The sequence below is a fragment of the Triturus cristatus genome, chromosome 9 (assembly GCF_964204655.1).
Source record: "Triturus cristatus chromosome 9, aTriCri1.1, whole genome shotgun sequence".
Classification (NCBI taxonomy): domain Eukaryota; kingdom Metazoa; phylum Chordata; class Amphibia; order Caudata; family Salamandridae; genus Triturus; species Triturus cristatus.
Genome location: NC_140592.1, coordinates 552,188,391 through 552,207,985, shown reverse-complemented (window position 1 = coordinate 552,207,985; position 19,595 = coordinate 552,188,391). Strand labels below are relative to the sequence as shown.

The window sequence follows — 19,595 nt, the reverse complement described above, 5'->3', positions numbered from 1 at the left end:
TAGGAATCTCTTTAAGAGGTCCTTGCAGAGGTTTAATCCTTGACTTGTACAACATATATGTTAGAGGCACTAAATATGGGTCTATGTCTCCGATAGTGTCAATTCTAGAAACAGAGCTTAGAGAAAATTTAGCTGGTGCCCAAGTCCTGGTTGCGGGTGACTTTAATTGCACCTATGAGCCGCTATTGACTGACGACATCTCAGATCTGGGCGAGGAAGATGCCAGATGGGAGATCCCAGCCTTAACTATACCCCCGATTAAAAAATGGTCCCAATGTGCGATCCAGCTCAATGCTCTTTCGTTGGAGTTTGGCCTAAGAGCCACAAATGGCCGTACAAGCTCAGACTCCATGGGTGCCGTTAAATTTAACAGAGCCAATCACACTTCAAGGATCGACTATATTTTGCTAGATCTCACACTTTGGGGTCTGGTACAGGATATGGTTGTTTTACCTACTGTCGAAAGTGACCATAATTCGCTTTCCCTATCCCTCAATAATCCTTGGAATAATAAATCGATTAAAGCTCCCTCCAAGCTAACCCAAAACATTTCCGTCTCCTCATGTGGGAGGCGCTTGAAGTGGAGTATAGTCTCAGTCGATGAAACTAAACTTAATACTATCAATGCTGTCCTTACAGCCTCACAGATGAAGTTGGATAGTATTGACTTGGTTCTGTCGACTTCTGGAAAGGTTACATCTATCTTTGAAGGAACACTCATGGCAATTGGGAATGTATTTCTGAAAAAGGAGTGCACAGGAAAGAATATGGTAACTCGGAAACCAAGGGGCAAAAACGAATGGTATACATCGGCTTGCAGGCATGCAAAAACCCTCCTGATCGGGGTTATAAAAAGTAAATCCCAAGTAGCCATACAGGGAGCCAGGAATAACTATAAACATTCACTGTCAAACGCAAGAAAGGAATGGGAAGAGGACTTTTGGCGTTCCTTAAAAGAGGCAAGCCATGGGAAAGACTCAAGGCGCTTCTGGGACACAATTAGAGCCAAAAAAAGACCAGATAGCGACCTTATAACTTGCAACATCACCAGTCAAGTGTGGGTTAACCATTTTGCTAAATTGTACACTCGCCCGTCTGGTAATACCACTACTGATATCCCCATGGACGAACAGGAAAGGGAGGCGATCCCAGCAAACCACGACCTCACTATGAGAAGTGTAGAGCACGATACTGGCACAACTGCTACTATTGTGCTAAAAAAAGGACTGGGAGGTTAATTTAGCAGATCCCGACTTCTCTGGAATAGAAATAGAGTATGCCACCAGTACCACTACGCCCCAAAAGGCGGCTGGCCCAGATGGCATCCCCGGGGACTTGTTACGCTCTGATATACCGAAATGGGCTAAACTTATCCATTGTTTGCTTGTTGCAATCTGTAGGGGTGCTCCGATTCCTTCATCTTGGAAAGGGGCGGAGGTTGTACCCATCTTTAAAAAAGGGGCTAGGGACGACCCAGCAAACTACAGACCTATAAGCCTGCTGGATATAACCCAAAAGGTGGTCGGTAAGGTGTTGTTGGTCAGAATATCACAATGGATTAGCGATAACAACATCCTTTCCGACTACCAGGCAGGGTTCAGAGCAGGCACTGGCACAATAGAGCAAGTCTTCAGACTATTGCTAGTATACTGGAAGGTGGTGATCATAGGCAAAGGCAGTCTTTACCTTGCGTTTATTGATCTAAAGACTGCCTTTGACCTTGTTCCCAGGGATACCCTTTGGAGAGTTCTTGCTGATATGGGGTTACCCCATTACATTTTGCTGCTAATTGTGAGGCTCCACGAAAACACCTTTGCTCAGATTAGATGGGGTACAGATGGCGAGAAGACCAGCAGAATCCCGGTTGAAAGAGGGGTCCGCCAGGGATGTGTTCTAGCTCCCACCCTCTTTTCATTATATATCAACGGTGTGGTTAAGCTGCTGGAGCGGAGTTTTCAGTTTGAAAATTCAGTGGCTTTTGAAGCTCTGGCATGTCTATTCGTTGTACTAATTTATTAATAATTAATAATTAATTATTTGTCTTGTGCAAGTGTGTTTATATAAATCAATCCATTTGTCTTAACAAGAGAGAGAGTTACACGAGGGTACGCATAAACGTGCTGATTAATTATAATGTGCGTGTTTTCATGTTTAAACGTTGCTATGTGCTGTTTATTTTTGAGCACAAAACGCTTTCCGAATTAATGCTTTTCTATGTTGCAAGAGCTAGATAAATACATACACATAAGGGTATTAGTGGGGTTAACACTGTTTAATCACTATGCTGTAGTAACGATTGTTTTTGTCTCTTTAATTATGATGGTCTATTGAGGCCTATGGTGGCCTAGAAAAGATGGCCGATTTGTAAGCCTGGCTGTGATTTATAATATGAAAACTGTGACGAGGGAGACCCCTGCTGGAAATGGTCCTGAAGCTAACTGACCATGGTCCTTGCTTGCTTGTTTGAAAACTTTCCATGAGGACAGCAGCAGTTTTGGGAGATCTCCAAGTGAAATGAAAATGTCCTTGGCAGCCTTGGGAAACAAAGGAGCCTTAGAGGAAGACTGTGAACTGTGGCTCGATTGCCGAGGAGAAGTAGAACTAACCAGATGCATTTTATTTCTTGGTTCCTGTTCCGTAGTCTTTATTTTGTGAACTTTTCCTGAGCGGAGATTTTCAAATGTAGCGATGTTACATCCTTTCCTTCTCGCTCTGCTCAGCAGGTCCGGCGGACATTACAACTTTTTCTATGTTTCCAATGTATCCTTCCATTGTTTTAGACACTATAAGAAATGTTAGCCTAGAGAGGGTTTTTTGCCACTTGCCATTTGCCTTTGCCGCGTACCGAATCTGCGTTGCTGAGGACCGATGCTGAAGGGACTTCGTCTTGAGAGACATTTACCGAGAGACTTGTCCTGACTCGTTCTGACATTTAGCTAGAATAGGTAACTATGAGAAAATGATTTACTCTGATTGATTTCCTTTGACTAATTTAGATAAAGCAATATAATTTTAAACATGGTGTTGGATATTCTTTCTTGTCAATTATTGGGTTTACATTTTTGATCATTGCTGTATATGTTGTATAGATTATGTTTAAGGACAGTCACAAAAACCAGGTCTTATCGACCTCGATATAGATGCAGGGTGATTAGGAGTTTTCTTTCCACAGGTTTATTGCTGGTAGAGTATTTGAGCGTATGTTAGTGTAGTGAAATGGGCCCTAGCGTATGATGTATGCATGTGCGTGTAACTGTGAGATTACTCTATCCGTGGTAGTGGGAATATTATACACACCCTGATCTCTATCAATTTCCTGGTAGCAGAGGATGGTTTTTGATGATTGTCTTGATCTGATAAGATTGCTTGTACATTAGCTTATTGATTATTGATTATTGGTTGATGTTGGTATATGTACTAATACTATATGTTGGAGTCGTAATGTTGAGTTATATGTAGTGCTTCTGGAACTTGGAAGCTGGTAGCAGTTTCGTAGTAGGGCAGAGGGAAGTATATGCTGCTCTCGGGAAAGACGGAATTGTGAGGAATAACGTGTGACAATTGAAGTTGCGCGTCACATTGTCTGGGTTCGGAATCAGTGACATTGTCGTATGTTACTATTAGAATATATTTCTGGTATATAAGGAGTGTGTATGATAGTGAAGGTTATCTGTGAAACTCTGGTCTTAAGTCCTAGGGATCCGTAAGGATTTCCGTTAAAGCTTATCGCGGGAGGAGTAATAGGTATTCTCGGAGCTTGTTTGAAGAACTGGGCAAAGAAAGCTTGCTTAGTTGATGTATGTTATAATTCTGTAGTGGGACAGATTGTGCGCTGTTCTCGGGAAGCAGGATTCTGTGTGCATGTACTATATTTTTCTTGTATGAATGTGCGTGGATGTATATACATTATTCTATTGACTGTCAGACTCTTTGGACAAGTCCTAGAGGAAACAGTTAGGAGATGTATGAAAGTTTGTTGACTCTTGAGAAATAGACACTCTTTACTGTTCTGTGGTTAGCGAAGCAGACAATGGAGATGTTTTTATGTTGTAACTAATAGATTTTGTAGAAATTTTGACACGAAGTCTACTGAGAGATTTTGTAAAGGAGGGGTAGACGAGTGACAGAAGACAGGAGACAAGCGACTGCAGCGACTGTTGACGTCAGAAAGACCGCGCTCTGATTGGATAGTGGATCAGAATAGGGTTCGCGCTAGGATTGGTGCGTTAGTGTGAGTCGCGCAAGGATTGGAAGAGCTATTTAGTGACGTAGACGCTCCAGGATTGGTGCGTTAGTGTGAGTCGCGCTGTTATTGGTTGAAAATTCGTATTGTATATTTATAATACGAGAAAGAGTAGAGAGTTTTGGTAAGCGCTAAAATGTATTACCAAGAAGAGAAAAAGAAGAAAACGTTCTTTGGAAAAATTAAAAAGTGGTTTAACGAGGATAAAGATGTTAAGACAAGAGAGGGTGAGTTGCTACCTCCAACGAAAACACCTGCATCCTTCATGGCTGCAAGATATGGGTTTCATACCTGTATATGGTTGGAGAATTGGGTTAGGTACACTAAAGAAGATGGTGTTCTAGCATTTCCAGAACATGGTTCATTTAATCTGGCCATTTACGGGAAAAGATGTTATGTCTAGACCCGAAACCAAGACCTACACAGTTTGAGGCTTTAGTGGAATGGGAAGAAGAAGTTCATGAGCGAGAAAAACAGAGGTCTGGAGGGTACTATAGGTATATGTTTGGGAGGAGACATGATCGTGAGACTCATCATGATCGAATGAAAAGGTGGCGAGATGCTAGTATGTCAGAGGGATTATATCCGATGAGGACAGTTGAAGGAGGAGCAGAAAGAGTTCCTGAGTCAGAAATGAGAAGATATGGAGAATATGAGGATGAGGTCTTGAATGACATGATTTACAAGAGACCACCTCCATATAGACCAGAACCAGATGAGAGTACACCAGTTGTTTCTCCGATAAGAGATACAGTTTGTATTATTGAGACAGAAAAAGTGACACCTGAATCTAGAGGTAGTAATTCTTTCAGGGAGAGAGAGAATCGAGGTAGTGATGAAAATACCAGACAATTAGCCAGAACCACAACAGAGCTGACTGAGAAAATTAGGGAGTTAACGAAGAATCTGGAAGCTGTTACAGTGCCTGTAACTATAGGTCCGGTTATTCCTGTGTTTGATAAGCAGAGGACAGGTGAAAATGGACTGGTGGTTCCATATGTTGGGAATAATTTGACAAATTCAGTTGGTCCTTCAGGAGATTCAAGTAAAAGAACAGAAAGAAGTGACCTGAGACGATCCAGACATGACATATGTAGTGAAATACTAGATGCTAGTGAACCTAGTTGTTCAGGGATGCCGATTTTAGAACCGCAAAAGAGAGTGGTTCCAGTGAGGAAAACTGCTGAAATAACAGTTGATGATTTGAATGATTGGATGAAGGTTCTTCAGAAAAAGGATAAAGATTCACAAGCAATTGATGTGGTTAAGTTACGGGTAGAATTAGAAGAGCTTGTTACAGGAACAGTTCCAACAGAAATTCTGAAGAGTCATCATGATGGTGAGCTAATGTTCATGTGTAAAAACATTACCTGGAGAGCAAGGAATACACATGACAGGCTAAGAGCGATAGCAAATGAACAGGGAGTTGACATTGATAAAGTGAAGGCTTTACAAAAAACCTACAGGATGGATTTTACGGAGAAGGATATAGAAAATTTGAATGCTACTGGTAGAACAGGACAGATTAAGGAAATGGTAGCATTATTGCGAAGATGGGGTGATGTAGAAAAGTGGAAGGATAGGTGGTATAAGAAAAGAGAGGAATCTGAAGATAGAACAACTTATTCAGAATTTCCAGTGAGAGAAAAAGAGAAACAAGTGGATAATTATCCTATGAGAGAAATACCTGGAGGAGGATATGTGCATGTTCCATGGACTAGACAGGATATTTTATCATTTACGAATGATTTCCCTCGATTGAGAGAAAAGCCCGTCGAGTGGTATAGGCAGGTAGATAGGTTTGTGAAATTGTCAAAAGTGCTGTGGGTTGACCTGAATAGTCTGTTTGATATAATTGTTCCAGCAGACTTGTGGACTGAGTGTAAAATAGTTGTGAGTTGGCCTACTGAGGAATATCCAAGAGATCCAAGAACAGGGGCACCAGATCCAGAGGTAATGAGAAAATATGATCAGGTGATGGTATACCTGAAGAGTAAAGTACCTGCAAAAGAGACAGACTGGGTTAAAATAGATCGAACACAACAGGAAGCGAAAGAATCAGTTCATGCTTTTTACGAGAGGCTGATACTGGCATTTAAACAATTCAGTGGAGATGAACACCTGGGTGACAAAGATTTGAGTCATTTTGTATACAGATTTGTATATGGCCTTAGACCTGAAATTGGTGAGAGAATTCGTGAGCACACAGTGGATTGGCAGAGTAAGAAAGTAGATGAGATCCTGAGGCATGCAAAATACTTCAGTGATGAAATTGAAGCAAAACAAAGAAAGCTGAAAGAGAAAGCAATGTGGGCACAAGTGAAAGTTGCGGAAAGACAGGAAGCACAGTTAGTGGAACAAGCGAATAATCCAGGAAACAATGCAGGGAATAGACCTAGATATGCAGGGAAAGGAAAGGGAAGTCTTGAGGAAGCGAAAAAAAAGTTTCCTTGTCACAACTGTGGCCAATTGGGGCATTGGAGATCGGAATGTCCTAATCCACCATTAGCAAGTAATGAAAATAAACCCTTAAATCAACAGGTGCAGAACGAAGGAAATAATCAACAGCAGCAACAACAGAAAGTTGTGAGACAGCAGAGTCAAGAGCCAAAACCGCCCTTGCCGCAGAATAGAGGGTTACAAAAGTATAATCAGGATTCAGGATTCTACAATGATGAGCAGGTAAACAAACCAAGACGTTCTAACAAAGTACAACAGTACTTGTTAAAGAGTGAAGGGAGTGAGTCTGAGGGTGATTATTGACGGTGCCGAAGAGAGGAGGAAGAGTGCATACTTGGTGCAACTCTAGAAATAGACCAGGCAGGACCATTTGTGGATGGGAAAATAAATGAGGAGAGTGTTACTTTTTTGGTAGACACAGGTGCGACAAGATCAACTGTCAGGTCAACAGATGTTAGAAATCTTCCTCTCTCGGATGAAGCAATCCAAGTAGTTGGTGTAGCCAATACACAAATCAGAACACGTCTTACTGAACCAGTGAGTGTACAGATAGGGAAATTTTCAGACATGCACAGATTTATTGTCTGTGACACGAGTCCAGTGAACTTGTTAGGTAGGGACTTGTTATGCAAAATGAACTGTACAATTTTTTGTACACCGGATGGAATAGCTTTTGAGACACCAGATGAGGATGTTTTGTACCGAGTGACTCTAGAGAATAGAGAAAGTGAGTTAATTGGTGCATTTGCTGTGTTTGATCCGGAGGATTTGCCTCGAGAACTAAGAGACACAGTGAAAAGGGCAGTTTGGGATTTTACTGGAGAGGATGTGGGATTGATGAATAATGTAGATCCAGTGAAAATTGCAGTGAAAGAGGGAATCACATATCCTAACATTCCTCAGTACAAAATGACACCAGAAATAATTGAAGGAATAACTCCTATAATTGAGAAAATGATTCAGCAAGGAGTCCTGAGAGAACTACTGAGTAGTCCGTGTAATTCACCGATAATGGGACTAAAAAAGCCTAATGGGAAATTTAGGATCGTACAGGATTTGAGAAAAGTTAATCAAATTGTGGTGGCATGTTGTCCTATTGTGCCAAATCCATCAGTGATCCTGTATCAAATTCCACATGATGCTGAGTGGTATACAGTGATTGATTTGTGTCATGCGTTTTTTTCAATTCCATTGCATCATGATAGCCAGCCGATTTTTGCATTTAGGTTTGGCCAGCGTATTTTAGCATGGTGTCGTATCCCACAGGGGTATACGGAGAGTCCTTCGATATTCAATCAGTTATTGAAGAAATCGTTGGAAAGTTTGATCATGCCCGAGAGTTCAGTGCTAGTGCAGTATATTGATGACCTACTAGTGGCATCAAAGACACGTGAAGCTTGTGAAGTAGATACCATAGCTTTACTGAATCATCTGGCAGATGGAGGGTTAAAGGTATCTCCAGCCAAATTGCAATTTTGCAGGAAAGAGGTGCATTATCTTGGACACAATATTGAAAAGGGTCTGAGAAAAGTGACTGATGACAGGATCAGAATAATCAGAGAAATGAAAGCTCCAAAAACCCAGAGAGAAGTGAGAATGTTCCTGGGTATGGTGGGTTATTGTCGTCAGTGGATAGTTAATTTTTCGCTGATAGCAAAGCCATTGATTAAACTGACAAAAAGTGAAATGACAGATCCATTGAATCTAGATGCAGAACAAATGGCAGCATTTGAAGAGCTCAAAAATAGAATGTGTGAGGCTCCAGCTTTGGGTATGCCTGACTATGAGAAAGAATTTGAGTTGTACTGCAGTGAGAGGAATGGATGTGCACTTTCAGTGTTAATTCAGAAGCATGGATTACTGAGAAGGCCTATTGCGTACTTCTCATCGACACTTGACCCTGTAGCTGTGGGTTTACCAGGTTGTCTGAAATCTGTGGCAGCAACATGCAGAAGCCTGGAACAGAGTGAGGGAATCATAATGGGATATCCTGTAAGGGTATTCGTACCTCACAATGTGGCAATTCTTTTGACAAGAAGCAGAACTCAGTACATGTCACATAGTCGGTTGACTAAATATGAAAAAGTGATTCTGGGAGCATCAAATGTGACTCTTGAGAGATGTGTAAATGTGAATCCAGCGACACTTTTGCCAGATATTGAAAATGTAGGTGTGAAGATGGAAGATGATCATGATTGTTTGGATGTGTTGGATTACTGTACAAAACCGAGACCAGACATAAAGGATCTACCCTTGGATGAGAGTGATCATGTGTTGTTTGTGGATGGATCATGCCTGAGAAATGATAATGGTGTGCTATGTGCAGCATATGCGGTATGCAAAGTTTCAGAGGTCATGGAAGCCTCACCATTGAAAGGAGTGAAATCTGCGCAAGTTGCTGAATTGGTGGCATTGACAAAAGCTTGCGAAATTGGGAAAGATTTGAGGACAACTGTAATGACTGATAGTCAGTATGGATTTGGAGTGGTGCATGACTTTGGCCAGCTTTGGCTACAAAGAGGTTTCTTGACATCGGGTTGAACTCCGATAAAGAATGCTGAAATGATTGGTAAATTGCTTGAGGCGATACAGCTGCCTAAGGAGTTAGCAGTTGTAAAATGTGCTGCCCATGGACAAGGAGAGGATTTTATAACGGTCGGAAACCGTTATGCCAACGATGTTGCTCAATACTGTGCCAAGACAAATCAGTCCATCAATCGGGACCGAGAGGGGGAAATGTCTTTACTCTCTGTGATGTTTACTAATGTCTTAGAGACATGGGATGAAGTGAAACAGTTGCAAGATGAGGCAGGAGAGGAAGAGAAAAAAGATTGGATTAAGGCAGGATGTGCTCCAAGAGAAACAGACAATGTTTGGGTCTACAGAGATGGCAGACCAGTAATGCCCAACTCCATCTTGTCGTCAATGGCAAGGATGTATCATGGCCAGGGACATTTGGGGAGGGATGCGATGGTTAGGTCGTTCAAGCAGACCTGGTACAATGCAAAGTTCAGGACAATTGCAGAAAGCATCTGTCAAAGGTGTTTAGTTTGTCAGCAATTTAACACTGGAAAAAAGACAGTGGTGAGTCTGGGGACAATAGGCAGAGAAGGAGGTCCTTTTACAAGAATGCAAATTGATTTCATTGAAATGCCCCAAGTAAACAGACTGAGGTATGTTTTGGTGGTAGTCTGTTTGTTTTCAAGGTGGGTGGAAGCTTACCCGACTAGAAGCAATGATGGATTAACAGTGGCAAAGTTACTGTTAAGGGAGTTGATTCCTAGGTACGGGTTTCCAGTAACAGTTGAGTCTGATAGAGGTGGACACTTTCAAAATGAGCTTATGGGTTTAATTTGTGAAGCATTGAAAATACAGCAGAAGCTACATTGTGCATACCGACCAGAGGCTTCTGGTGTGGTTGAGCAGATTAATGGCACAATCAAGAATAGGATTGGAAAAATGTGCTTAGCCACTGGCATGAAATGGCCAGACGTTTTACCTCTAGTTCTGATGACTATGAGATCTACTCCAGATAGAACTACTGGTTTGAGTCCGCACGAAATAATCATGGGACGTGCAATGCGCCATGCATTCGTGCCTGTCAATAAATTGGTGACAATAACTGATGACATGATTTTGGATTACTGTAAAGGCCTGGCTGACGCAGTTCATTCTGTGTTTCACCAGGTTGGAGAAGAAGCTACCACACTTGAGAAGAAGCAAGCCCATGATCTGAGTCCAGGAGACTGGGTGAGGATTAAGGTACACAGAAGAAGAAATTGCTTGATTCCAAGGTGGGGAAGGCCGAGACAAGTTATTCTGACTACGACGACTGCAGTAAAGTGTGCTGGAGTGAAGCACTGGGTACATGCAAGTCATACTCTGAGAGTTCCAAACCCAAAAGAAGGGACTGGTAAAGAGTATTTTGAAGAGTCAGATTCCAGTGATGATGAAGATACAGAATCAGTGAGAAAAGAAGTAGAAAGAGCTTCAAGTGAACCACTGCGAGTATCAGAGAGAAGATCAGATTCTGTAAGAGAGCCTGAAGTTTCAAACAGCAGTGAAGGAAAAAGAAAAGAAAAGAGAAATCACACAGAGACTACTCCTGAATCAGAAGAGGAGGAGATTGAAGAACCACTTGAGATTATACTTGAAGAAGCAGGGTCAGGAGAAGATAGAGAGGGACAGATTGCGGAAGACCCCCGAGGAGGTGTAGGGAACATTCATGACGAGCTAGGTGAAGGGACAAGTAGACAGCAAGAAGATTGCGTGTCGGAGACCCGAGGAGGGACAGGAGTAGGGAAGTCTCAAATAGTGGTGAAAAAATCTGTGGAGAAAAAGAAAACTGCTATAAAACGAAAACAGAAGGCACTTGAAACAGAATTGGATGATGAGAATGAACAAACAGAGGGTCGAGTTCTGAGAAAGAGAACTTGGATTGGAGAAAGGAGTGATAAAGAAGTAAAGCCGAAAAAGGTTGTGAAAGGAGATCGATGGCCTAACAACAGAGTTAAGAGGCTGAGATACAGAATAATAAGAGCAAACACATCGAAAGCTGAACAAGTGAATAAAGTATCGAGTCAAAGTTCAAAAGCTGAAGGAGAAGAATCAAAGGAATCAAAAGAACCAGTAGAAATAAAAAGAGTAAGAAGACCCAACCAAAAGTACAGATCACCGGAATGGTCTTATGTGGCACTGTCTGAAGAAGGAAAAGAAGAAACAGTGACTCGAGATAATCCGGAAGAGATCTTGAGAGAAGTGGTTGAGGAAGATACTGGTGAAATCCTGAAAGTACTCTTGACTGACATTGGAGAAGAGTCAGATACTGAGGATTTTGATGTTGGAGATCTAATACAATTTGATGTTGAAGAAATTGAAGTAAAGAATGACAAGTATCCAAACTGAATAAAAGAAGGATTCACTTGGATTGAGTGAACGAAAAGATCTTTTGGAGAAACTGGAGAAGAAAAGTTTGAAACAATCGTTGAAGAATTTGAAAGTTCCAATTTCAGTAGTGGAGTAGTAGAGGTTAAAGCAAAATAGTAAAATGGCTAACATAGAGAATAATCAGAATAGATGTGCCTTCTTTAAGAGGTGGTGTAGGATGTGCTGCTGCTGTACTGGATTATTAATGCTTCTATGGGGTGTTTTAATGTTGTTAGTTACTTTTAAAGTTGAATTTGAGATGCATACAGAAAATGCGACAAATATAGAGAAGAATTCACAAAAAGTAGTTCTGATTAGAATAAGTAATACTTACATACACAAAGATAGGTCAATTAATAATTTTTCTAGTAATGTTTTTTCAAAATTGTTATATGAATATGTGAAAACAATGGAAGTGAGGGATTGCTACGTTTGTATGCAATTACCTGCATCCGTTTCAGAGGGTGTTACTTATCACCATTTACCAGCTACATATGGTATTTCTTGTAGTATTTTAAGTAGTGTTTTTTATTTGTTAGGGAAAGTAGATTATAAGATGTCTAACAGAGATAGTATTTTTGGACATTTGCCAATGAACAAAGAGCTGAATCCAGCTAAAGAAGCTAACACTTTTGGTGAGATTTTTATTGAAGAAAAAAGGATTAACATTAGATTACATTTTTAAGAATAATTTAACTTGCAGTCTGAAAGGAGAAGAGAAAGCTTTCCTGGATATGGTAGAGGAAAGGAGATTGAACATGCATGAGAAAGCGGGAAAATATAAAGTGAGTGAGACAATTTGGGACATTGAGATGGGAGAAGAGTTGAAAAATGGGGCTAGTCCAACTTTAGCTCTAGATGCATCGCAGAAGGGTAAACTTTGCATTACGAGAAGGAAATCCCAATATGATACATATTTTGTTGGGACTAGGGAGTGCCATGATACATACTTCATTGCAACAGGTTGGGGTTTCAGAGGTGGAGAAGATACAATTTTTCCAGGAGTGTACTATGTTTGTGGGAACAAGGCTTATTACAAGTTGCCTGACCATTGGTATGGCACGTGTTATGTGGGCCTGGTTTTTCCGAAAATTGTTCATATAGATAAGATAAGAAAGGTAGAAGATATTAACTTACTAATGCGTTTTAAGAGAGAAACTTGGTCTGAAATTGTAGGTGACATTTTTGGGGTTTTGATTCCAGCAGTGGGAATTTCTTTAAATGCTTATGGAATTCGGAAACTGTCCACAGTGGTTGATCGCTTATCGACAAATACCGCAGGAGGGTTTCTTTTGGTGAATACAGAATTAAGTGCCGTACGTGCCATGTCTATGCAAAATCGACTTGCCCTTGATATTCTATTGGCCAAGGAGGGTGGAGTCTGTGGAATGCTGAAAGTTCAACATTGTTGCACTTACATTCCAGACGAAAGTAAAGACCTGAAGGTCTATATCAAAAATATTACTGATTTGCATGAAGAATTAGTACCACTTGAAGCTGAGAGTTTATGGACTAAAATAGCTAATAAAATGATAGCTGTTAAGGATTTTATTGCAAAAATAGGTAGTACTATTATAGGTAGAATATTGTTTCCTTTAACTTGTATGATTGTTGCTTTATTGATATTGAGATTGGTGTGTGTGTGTTGTAAAAACAGGGGAGGGGAAAAGAAGTTGAATAAAGAAAAGAAAAACAAGAGGTTGAAAAGAGCCGCAAGAAATTGAATTGGAGGAATTGAGGGAGAGTGTTTATTTAGAGACAAAGAGGGATGATGAAAGAGTGACTGGTGTGTAATGTTGTACAAGGAGAAAAAGACATTTCCGATTTCTCCTAAAATGGGACTAAATTTTCACTAATTTTTTTTTTGGGTTTATTTGGTGATAAAATCACCAAAGGGGGGATTGCTGGAGCGGAGTTTTCAGTTTGAAAATTCAGTGTCTTTTGAAGCTCTGGCATGTCTATTCGTTGTACTAATTTATTAATAATTAATAATTAATTATTTGTCTTGTGCAAGTGTGTTTATATAAATCAATCCATTTGTCTTAACAAGAGAGAGAGTTACACGAGGGTACGCATAAACGTGCTGATTAATTATAATGTGCGTGTTTTCGTGTTTAAACGTTGCTATGTGCTGTTTATTTTTGAGCACAAAACGCTTTCCGAATTAATGCTTTTCTATGTTGCAAGAGCTAGATAAATACATACACATAAGGGTATTAGTGGGGTTAACACTGTTTAATCACTATGCTGTAGTAACGATTGTTTTTGTCTCTTTAATTAAGATGGTCTATTGAGGCCTATGGTGGCCTAGAAAAGATGGCCGATTTGTAAGCCTGGCTGTGATTTATAATATGAAAACTGTGACGAGGGAGACCCCTGCTGGAAATGGTCCTGAAGCTAACTGACCATGGTCCTTGCTTGCTTGTTTGAAAACTTTCCATGAGGACAGCAGCAGTTTTGGGAGATCTCCAAGTGAAATGAAAATGTCCTTGGCAGCCTTGGGAAACAAAGGAGCCTTAGAGGAAGACTGTGAACTGTGGCTCGATTGCTGAGGAGAAGTAGAACTAACCAGATACATTTTATTTCTTGGTTCCTGTTCCGTAGTCTTTATTTTGTGAACTTTTCCTGAGCGGAGATTTTCAAATGTAGCGATGTTACATCCTTTCCTTCTCGCTCTGCTCAGCAGGTCCGGCGGACATTACAACTTTTTCTATGTTTCCAATGTATCTTTCCATTGTTTTAGACACTATAAGAAATGTTAGCCTAGAGAGGGTTTTTTGCCACTTGCCATTTGCCTTTGCCGCTTACCGAATCTGCGTTGCTGAGGATCGATGCTGAAGGGACTTCGTCTTGAGAGACATTTACCGAGAGACTTGTCCTGACTCGTTCTGACATTTAGCTAGAATAGGTAACTATGAGAAAATGATTTACTCTGATTGATTTCCTTTGACTAATTTAGATAAAGCAATATAATTTTAAACATGGTGTTGGATATTCTTTGTCAATTATTGGGTTTACATTTTTGATCATTGCTGTATATGTTGTATAGATTATGTTTAAGGACAGTCACAAAAACCAGGTCTTATCGACCTCGATATAGATGCAGGGTGATTAGGAGTTTTCTTTCCACAGGTTTATTGCTGGTAGAGTATTTGAGCGTATGTTAGTGTAGTGAAATGGGCCCTAGCGTATGATGTATGCATGTGCGTGTAACTGTGAGATTACTCTATCCGTGGTAGTGGGAATATTATACACACCCTGATCTCTATCAAAGCATCTGCTGAAAGATCCTTCAGATGAACCATCCCTGGCGGGGGAGCGTATTCCCACCCTCCTCTTTGCGGATGATACGCTCTTATTGTCCAAATCCCCGATGGGCCTCCAAAAACTGCTCAACAACTTCCAGCACTTTTGTGCAGAAAGGGGCCTGGTAATTAACACCGAGAAAACCAAGTACCTTGTGATGAACCCCCCCAAAAAAATCTGTGCGCTCCCTAAAGTTGAATGCCGCACCCCTGGGGAGGGTGGACGCATTCGACTATTTAGGCATCCGTCTGTCACATAATATGCAGTGGGCTCCCCATCTAAGCAAAATGCTGTTAGCCCACAAGAGGGTAACAGGGGCCCTTTTGAAGGAGCAGCGCTCCTGTGCATTTAGACCTATTGCCCCTGTTATTGAAATCTATGCTGCCAGGGGAGTCAGTTCTGCTCTTTATGGGGCCGAACTGTGGGGCTCATACAACAAAAGTGACCTAACAAGATCTGAGAGGAAGTTCTATAGAGCGATCATGTCACTCCCCCAAGGTACTCCAATGATCCCACTATTGCTGGACTTAGGCTGTCGCCCCATCAGTGACCTAGCAAAGCTTCGCCCCCTTCTCTTATGGGCTAGGTTGTGGAGAGTGCCGGAGCTAGCAAATTATGCCAAGGGTCTCTCCGAAGTAATGTCACTTCCCGGGTGGTACAAGATAAAATGGCTGAGTGATATGAAAGCCCTCCTATGTAATCTGGGTCTAAGCGAAGCCTGGGAAAATAGGTCTTCCCCTCCTAAAGCAACACTCAAGAACTTATACTGGAATTGGATCGCGACCCAACGGAATTCCAACTGTGCCTTGGGCAGACTTACGGAGGACTTCTTGAAATTCAAGGACTTGCCACTCCGGGAACCTTATTTGGATATTATTGAAAGACCTTTCGACAGGACCCTCTATTTTAAATTCAGAACCGGGTCTCTTCCACTTCGTGCTTTTACTTCTCGGTGGAAAACTCAAGTACAGACTTCAGAATTTTGTCCTTTTTGCACACTTAGAGAAGAGTCTGTAGCACACTTTTTGTTTGAATGCAAGGAGTATGCTCACCCAAGAAGTAGATGGCTAAAGCAATTGTGTCGCTCGCTGGGAACCAGGCACCACACTGAAGCGCTACGTATTTTAATGTCTGATTCTCGACCTTTGTATGCCTGTGTTCTCTCAAATTTTTTTATCATGGGCTTGGTCCATTAGAAGCAAAAGGCTAAAAGGAAATGTTTAATCTGTTTCTTAAATATTTATGATGTATAATTTTTTACTGAAAAAGTATGTTTTTAGGGGAAATTGTAATCAAATTCTTTTTTTAATTGTAATGCTTTTATGATAAATTTTATCGAAATAAAGCCTTTGACTGACTGACTGACTGATCATCTAAAATGAGACAATGATGTTTTACCTTTATCTCTAAATGTCAACATTTTTGTTGCTGTAAACATCATGACATTACATTACTACCCTAATGAATTATTTATTATTTATATATGTTATTATTCATGTATACGCTTTACAGAATAGTTCTGCTGTTCACTTATGTCATAGTCCACCGTCTCTCGCGTTTTTTTCACAACCAAGTACATCAGCAGCAACACTAGGAGGTTGCTAGACTCACGGGTTTAAATACATTACATTATTGCGGGAATTCACAATAACAGGAATAATATACACTATCGGCCATGAACAGCCGGTACGGGTTTGTTAACGTCATCGGGGACTAAAAAGTACTACAATTCCCATCAGTCATTCGTGCGCGATGGCAAGCTTGATTACACGCTGTGTCGGCGCTGCACGCACACGCAGAAGAGGTGTGCATGTAGCTACGTGATGGTAAACAACGAAAATGGTGAGAGGCCGTCCTTATTTAAATCGCAAAGACCGTCCGTCGGGCACCTCCTCTTCAAGCTCTAGTCACGCCAGGGGTACCGACGGACAGGTATGGCATCTGATTTCAAGAGCAGACTCTTTTTAAGTATTGCTGAGCCGAGCTCCTTTCTTTCCTTTTCTTTCATTATTTATCAGAGCGTTAGCGCCTGAGTTTGTAGACTTCGGTGCATTCATAACTTTCATAAGTAGGAGTCGGTTGGAACTCTATTTGTTGATCTCTTGAATGAGGGTTAAAATGTATATCGAGGCATACTCCGGTTATATGCATGAAAACATAGGAGTTTGGCTTTTACATGACCATATACACTCGGCTGAGTGCATCTGTTTGGCTAAAAAACTTTAAAACTAAAAAGAAATGAATGCATTATTACAACAAATGGTTTTAGGAGATTAACCATGACAGTTAAATGCACCTGTTGAGAGGATACCGGGTGTATATCTTTTATCTAAAAACACATCCCGGGCAGCACGAAGACGTTCTCATGCATCTCTTAGTGTAAATTAAGAACGGTATTTTCGGAGCCCCATATTGGGATCCAAAAGATTTGACATTGCACCAAGGTGCTCCCTGTGATTTGGCTTTGGCTCTGGCTCTCATATTGTATGGCAAGAATTTTTTAATGTAATAAGGTAGCCAGTTTTCAGAGTAATTTTTGACTTTTAATATGGTTTTTATGTTTGCACCTTAACACAGAGCGGTGCCTCACTTCCGGAGCAGATGCCAGGTGAGGAGCACACCCGCATAAAGCTGTGTAAGTGCAATAACTTGTTTTAGAAATGTGGTTGATAATTTACACCAATGGGAAAATGATACATTAAAGTAGTATGAGACACCAGTAAGGCATCACCTACACTGAGTTTCTCTAACAATAGTATATTGAACGTTTTTTTAGGAGGTTTTAATATCTTCTCTTTCAGGATTGCGTCCTAAACTCCTGTGACAGTCAACACTACTTTACACGCACAGGAGGGTACAGGTGGTATTGAAACAATCGTTTGATGTTTGTGATCTTACTTATTTTGTACACATAGCACACCATTTGCAGTAGCGATTTCCTTCTAAAGGTCCTGATGAAAGCCAGGATCATAGTATCCTCAGGCTGAAACATGTAGGCCTGCCATCCTTGTGGACTTTTTTACAGTTATTTGTTTAAAACTGTATACGCACTGTTTTTAGGTTTGACACTAGGATAGCGCCTATTAAAATTTTTGAGTATCTTGGTAGCCAATTTTAAAAACACTTTTTTTTTATACACATGCACTGCAATCATCACCCCAAAACAAGAATTTGAGGCAACTCATCTAGGGACTATTGCAGTTTCCATCTCATGCGACTCCCTTCAACATCTGTTAGCTCCCTTAAATTTTTGAGAAGGTTGCAACGTTCAGATGCACTAGGGTTTGTAACCCAGTGGAATCCCAAATGATGACGCATGTCACTTTGGTGGGTGATGGGATTCTATCCTTTTTACAAGGATTCCCCTAATCTACTCAGTTTAACCACTTGTTAGAGTTAATCATCATATTTTCAGACCGACAATTTTTCTTGTGTTTGTTGCTGCTAGAGAGGCACCTTTGGCATTACATGGGTAGCAGGTGAGGACGGCAGGATCAGTGGGGAGGAGGGACACCCCCCCCCCCCCAGCTTATGCAGAGCATAGAGCCCGAAGAAGAAGCCCTAGACCGCCAGGCCCAACATCAGAGAGCCCGCTCATACAGCCCCACTTTGTCGCAGTGGTGTGTGAGCAATTATCCTCTTGATGGCACGACCCGCCTGCAGTCCCAGGGGGTAAACAGCCCACAGTGCTGGCTAACCTGCAGCAGGGACCAACCTTCCGGTTAGGGCTTTGCTGCTTGCCATCAAAACTCGGCTCAGTGTTGGCCTGCAGGGTTACTTGGGCCTCCAGCGCTGCGAGCCTCGTCTGTCTCTTACGGCCTCTGGCCGATCCTGCCTAGTGAGCATCTCGGTGGAACCCAATCTAAGGCACACCGCAGCAGTGTACCTGGTTGCAGGAGACATGGGCCACACTTGTGGCTGGCATACAGGATGCTGTGAAATTGCACTAATTTCAGGCCCTATGTGGGAAGGCGAGATATGCATGCTCCTTAAACCAGGAGGGGAGGTAGACAACCTCGCAGTGTACATGCCCCTCACGATGACAAATTCGGACGTGAAGGTCCTTTGCAAGTTACTGACCAACTGACTGATGCCCCATATGGCGCACCTAGTCCACAAAGGCCAATGTAATTTCTTTCCGGGAAGAAGTGCTGGCATAAATCTTTGGCGACTGTCTCATATTCTTCACTAGGTACAACACTATGAGAAGATGGCGCGGGTTGCAGTAATTCTGGAAAAAGCGTTCAACACAGTGGACTGGGGCTACTTGATCCAGGTGTTGGGTTTTATGGGCATTGGCCTGCGGTTCTGTGAGTGGATCCGTCTCCTCTATGCAGAACCAAGTGCAAGTGAGTGGGTAGGGCAGAGATGTTCGGAGGCAGGCATGCATGCTGGGTCTAGGTACGCGGTAGGGATATCTGTTGTCACCGCTCTCGTTTGCCCTTGCCCTAGACAATATATTCATACAGAGAGATGAAGGACTGGGGCATAAACCTTGGGGTTGTCAGACATGTCATCTCGCTTTACGCTAATGATGCCTTATTTTACCTCTCCTCAGCTGTGCTGCTTTGCCAAGACTGTTATAGCTGCTGAATGACTTTGGTAACCTGTCTGGCCTCCAGCTTAATCTCAACAAGTCCCTGCTATTCCCGCTGGCCTC

The 19,595-nt window shown here is 41.6% G+C and overlaps 1 protein-coding gene and 1 long non-coding RNA gene across 2 annotated transcripts in view; one reads left to right on the top strand and one right to left on the bottom strand.

Moving 5' to 3' along the window:
* Window positions 1-19,595, bottom strand: part of LOC146798270 (uncharacterized) — a 673,832-nt gene that overhangs the window by 552,591 nt on the left and 101,646 nt on the right. The window lies entirely within an intron of this gene.
* LOC146798271 (uncharacterized) overlaps window positions 16,745-19,595 on the top strand; it is a 61,544-nt gene continuing 58,693 nt past the window's right edge. The window contains exons 1-2 of the long non-coding RNA XR_014969138.1: window positions 16,745-16,867; window positions 17,513-17,570. This is a non-coding gene — a long non-coding RNA (uncharacterized LOC146798271). The remainder of the gene's footprint in view (window positions 16,868-17,512; window positions 17,571-19,595) is intronic.